Raw genomic sequence first — 5,252 nt, forward strand, 5'->3', positions numbered from 1 at the left:
TCGGATTATGAGGTAACTGATATTTTTAAAAGGAGAACTCATTTACTTGATGCATGTTCTGATGGCCTGGATCCATCTTACAGACTGACCTCAGCATACTTTTTCCAAAGATTCTGGATTTTGGTTCCAATATTAAGATTTTTTTTTTTTTTAAGTGGAGTTGAAGCAAGAGGAGGATGAGAGATGGCTTGTGCATGACTGTGTCTTGAGGGCAAAAATATTGCAGTTCGAAACTTGGACCTAAAGTATTTAAAATGAAACTTACAAATCCGAGTGCATTGTGTGACAGCAGCTTTTCCTGTAGGATGTGCAGCATCACAAAGACTTCATCAGTGGGGTTGGGGGTGCTTGGAGCTTTGTCCTGTGCCACTCTGGGATGTCATGAACCAGGACTTCACCTGCCACCAGCCCAGGTCACCCTCTGCCACCGCAGCTCCTTGGACCTTGTGTCCCCAGAGCAGACACAAAGTGTTTCTGCTGCTCCCCCTTGGCACAAATCCACAGAGAGCTGGGATTTTTCCAAGTCTCATGTCTCCGTTGGGCCATATTCCTAAAGAACCAGCAGCACATCCTGATGAATACAGTGAGTTACATGGATGGTTGTCAGCTCCACTGCCTGCCTAGAAATCCTGAAACTGCTTCTAAATGCTGCTCCTTCAGTTCCTGGACACCTTCTCACACAGAGCTGGGAAAAAAGTCCCCTGGGCACTGGCTAAAAGGTGAGTTATGCCAAAGTTAGAGCTCTGTGGGAAATCTCTCTCCCTCCCTGTCCTTTTAATGTATCTGTGCATGGGGGTGAGCATGGATGTGTCTTGTATGCAAAGGAAGGAGCGTGCAAGCAACGTGACTGACACTGTCACTGTCCATGCTATTCCATACCCATGGGTACAGAGACATCCAAGAGCCCCTGGCACACACAGAGCCTTCTGTCCATGGGTACAGAGACATCCAAGAGCCCCTGGCACAGACAGAGCCTTCTGTCCATGGGTACAGAGACATCCAAGAGCCCCTGGCACACACAGGCCTGGCAGCACAGGTTGCTTTCCCCACAGGCTGCAGGAGATGAGAATACAACATTTGCCAACACTGACTGCAAGCCACAGCTGCGGGTGCTCCCCGTGAACCTCAGCTCTGGCACCACTGTCTGCCCCAAGCTTCAGGGGCTGCAGTGGGAGCCCGGCTGGGCTCTGCCCTGGGGCCATCCTGCAGGGACAGCTGCAAACAGGGAGCATTCCCTTGCCACCAAGAGCCAAGCCAGGGCTGCAGGGCAGCTGCTCCAGCCCAGACTGCACTGCTGAGTGCTGTGCTCTGGGGCTGGGGCTCCCCTCACAGGGGACTGGACTGGTGTGCCAGAGGAGACAGAGAAGCTGCAGCTTCAGCCTAACTGAGGTGAGTGCGTGGGCTGGGAAGAGTGGGGAGGCTCAAGGGGATTCACAGAGCTCATCCTGCTGTAAGGACAAGGAAAAGGGAGTGGGAGCTCAGCAGTGAGGAGAGCTGAGGGCTGGAGAGCAGCTCTGAAGGACACTAAAATCCAACCAGACCTCTGAGACATTGCTGCTCCTCAGCCAGTGACAGGATGAGTCCCTAAGCCTGGGGCTCGGCCTTCCTCATGGTGAGGGGCACCAAGGAAGGCAGCAGTGTGATGGAGACTGCCACGGGCTGGGAACTCACTGGGGGAGCAGTTGGGGAGTAAAATGCAGGTGGGAGAGAGAACAGTTCAGAGAAGGGCTGAGCTACAGCTTGAGCAAGCTGCAAAATGTCATTTGGGGTCATCCCAGATTGATTTCATTTCAGAAGCTATTGAACAAGTTTATTTTTTGGGTGGTGTTGTGTTTTCCCTGGGAGGTGTACACTCTGCAAACTTGAGCTGTGTTGCTGAAATGCTCAAGCAAGGCTGTGCTGCAGGGCACACCATTTCTTCTTTGGCTGATTCTGGCCCGGTACTGAGCTCCAGCAGAGCCCTGGCAGAGCCCAGAGCAGCCTCAGCACCCGCAGAGCCCGGCTGCAAGGAGAGAAACCAGAAAGCGCCCGTCAGCTGAAGGCTCCTGTCCCCTTGTCCCAGCCGCCCGTGGTGCCCAGGCCATGCTGGCCGTGCCCAGAGCGGTGCCCAGAGCTGCCCATCACTGCTGCCTTTGGCAGCAGAGCAGGAGGGCAGGACATGTGCCCAGCCTGCAGCCAGCCACGGCACATCCAGCCCTCAGCAGCTGCCCGGAGCAGGATGCTCCTGTGCTCGCTGCCATCTCTCCAAAGCTCTGATCCCACCATGCCAAGCAGACGGGACCCACCTGACGCCATCCCCCGCTGGAAGAAAAGCTGGTCCCAAACGATGTCCTCAGCCTTCTCCAAGGGCACGGCCCATCCACGCCGCAGCTGCTCCCAAGCACTTCCCCATCCAGACTGGACCCCACCTAGAACGTTTCCTCTAGAAAAGCAAACAACAAATAATTGAAAATAGATTACAGACAAAAAGGGGAACAAGAAAAAAGGTCAAAAATCTTATCTCTGTCTGGGGCTTGAGGAAGGCCCAACCCCTGCATGCCAGGGAAAACCCCACCCACAGGTGAGGGAAACCCAGGCTTTCTCCCTTCCCCCTGCACTACCCCCCAAAATAACGGTGATCTCAAAGCAAACAGGGGCAGTGGAGCAGCCCAAGCCCTTCCTTGCCTGCAAAGCAAAGCAGCCCCTGCACAGGTTCTGGAGTCCCACCTCTGCTCCCACCATGGGGGTTTGTATCTGTCGGGCTGGCTGCCCCAGCCCCAGCCCCAGCCCGGGGCACGGTGGGTGCTGGGGGCTGTTGGCAGGGCCAGGAGCCCACTCCCATTTCGTACCCACCCCAGCCCATGCCCCGAGCCCTGCCAAAAGCAGCTGGGCAGCCGACTGAAGGATCAGCTGCATCCGCCCCAGCAAAGGGGGGAACCTTTGGTTCCCGGCCAGGCTGAGCAATGCCCAAATCTGGGAGCATCCCCTGCATGTGGACTCATCTGCAAATTCCCTGTGGAGCCTGGCTTTGGAGAAGGTGCCAGAATCCAAGTCCATCATCTTCAGCTGGCCAGCCCAAGGAAGAGATTGTCATCCTTGAGGTTGTCCTTGGTGTCTCCAGCAGCAGCAGCCCCACCTGGTGCAGCTTCTCCAGGGGCTCCTTCTCCTTCCCTGGGGCCAGACCAGGCTGTCAGGGTTCTGCCCAGGGCCCAGCTGTCAGGGAACCAGGACAAGCAAAACCCGGGGGATGGTGGCCACCACTGCTTGCCACACCAGGTGTCCAGCTCAGCTCCAGCCCAAGAGCTGCGTGTTCCCTTCTGCTGACCCCTGCTCAGAGCTACAGGGAGCACAAAACCTGTCTGGTTGGCTTTGCCACTGATTGCCAAGAGATGTGTGGAGCTGTTACCTGCCAGGCCCCTGGATCCAACTGTGCACGTGCATCTCTCCCATCCTCTAGGGCAGAGGAACACCCTGCACCCAAGGATCACAGAAAAGCTCTTCTAATGACGACCTGTCCAAGGGCTGCATGGACAAACACCTCTTAATGACATCCTGGCACTCTGGTGAGAGAAACCAGGAATCACCAGTCAGTTGGAGAAGTTGCCCCCCTGTTCCCATGCCCAGGCCATGCTGGGTGTGCCCAGAGCTGGGCCTGAACTTCCCCATGGATTCTCTGTTTGGAGGAGAGCAGGAGAGCAGGACATGTGCCACCTCCTCAGCAGCTGCCAGAGCGGGATGCCCACCAGCTGCTGCTGTCTCCCAGCACTGGTATTGCCCCTGTGCCCAGAGATGAGGATCCACCTTGAGAGAGCCGTCGTGGGGACAAGATCCGCCCCCAGATGATCTCCTGGCCCCTCCTGAACGGGTGCTTGCCCATGACCAGGTGGCACAGCAGGAGGCCCAGGGACCAGATGGTCGCTGCCTCGCCGTGGTAGCGTCGGTGGTGGATCCACTCTGGTGGGCTGTAGGACAGGGTTCCTGTGGAACACAGACAGAGTTCAGCAGGGGGATGCTGCTGCTCCCAGAGCCTGGCCCCAGCACCCCTGGGCATGTGGGGGCTGCCCCAGTGGCACACGGGGTGACCGCTGCCCTCTCGCCAGCACCTGGGACTTGTGTACAGACTCGGGGCTGGAAAAGAAGCCACTGGTGCTGGAAGAGGGCAGCAGAAACCCTGGGAAGGCCCAACCATGACACACAAAAGAAAAACTCACCCAGTGGTGGAGAAACCCACTCGACTACCTGCCTGCACAGCCCCCCAAAAATGTGAACAAGCCAAGGCAAACAAGGGGAGCAGAGCAGTCCAAGCCCTTCTCACCTGCACGCCAAACTGTCCAGGGCACGGGGTCAGACCCCCCTCTCTGCTACCCCCATGGGGGTTTTTGTCAGGCTGGCTGCCCCAGCTCCAGCCCCAGCCCAGGGCACAGTGGGTGCTGAAGGCTGTCGGCAGGGCTGGGAGCTGGACCCCCTCACACCCTGTAAGAGCCCGTCTGAAGCCCCTCATTCTCCATTCTGCCTTCCGATTGCCACGAGAAAGAATCCCTTCCTCCACTGCAGTTCCAGCTTAGAACAGGACACAGCGCAGGTGCAACCACTGAACCGTCATGCTGGCTGTTCCGAACAAGGGCTGGCAAGAACTTGGCAAGGACTTGGCAAGGACTTGGCAAAGACCTGACATGGACCCAGCTCGGGGCAGCCTGATGCGCGGCCTGCTTCTAATCTCCGTTCTTAAGCCAAATGAACTTTTGGGGTGACTCCCGTGGTCCTTCATTGAAGACCCCTCATCTGCCTCGTTACCACTGTGACAAACAAAGAATGAGAACCCTCCTCCCAAGGACTGAGACCCCTGCTATAGGGAGGAGGGGAAATTGGTGGTCTGACCACAAATGACATGACCTGTTTCCCTTCAGTGATTCAAATGGACTTATTCTTCATTGGATTCGTCTTGCTTTGGTGGTTTCTGTGGACTCACCTGTTCCCGCGTGGCGATTACAATGGACTTTCATTATTACACTTGTTCCCCCCTCTTTCCTCTGTGGACTATAATTGGACCCCCGAGTCGACCAGAACTTCGAAGACTTCCCCGACACGACAGACGGATCCCCATCGTCCGGACCACTGAGGATCTCGCCTGTGTTGGTAGCTATTCCCATACCCCTCTTCTCTCTCTCTCTCTCTCTATCCTTTTATCTCCTTTCCGATCCCCACTATCGCATTTACTGTTTTGGCCCCTAATAAAGGTGCATTTGTTGTGATTAACTGATAGTCCCTTGTTG

The 5,252-nt window shown here is 56.2% G+C and overlaps 1 long non-coding RNA gene across 1 annotated transcript; it reads right to left on the reverse strand.

The window, feature by feature from the left end:
- Positions 1-1,432: 1,432 nt before the first annotated feature.
- LOC128783190 (uncharacterized) lies at positions 1,433-3,867 on the reverse strand. Its single transcript, XR_008429030.1, has 4 exons — positions 3,781-3,867; positions 3,386-3,539; positions 2,286-3,150; positions 1,433-2,002 (listed from the first exon to the last, which is right to left on the reverse strand). It is a non-coding gene; the product is annotated as an uncharacterized LOC128783190 (long non-coding RNA).
- Between the last annotated feature and the right edge of the window lie 1,385 nt (positions 3,868-5,252).

The sequence above is a fragment of the Vidua chalybeata genome, unplaced genomic scaffold, assembly GCF_026979565.1.
Source record: "Vidua chalybeata isolate OUT-0048 unplaced genomic scaffold, bVidCha1 merged haplotype W_reject_23, whole genome shotgun sequence".
NCBI lineage: Eukaryota > Metazoa > Chordata > Aves > Passeriformes > Viduidae > Vidua > Vidua chalybeata.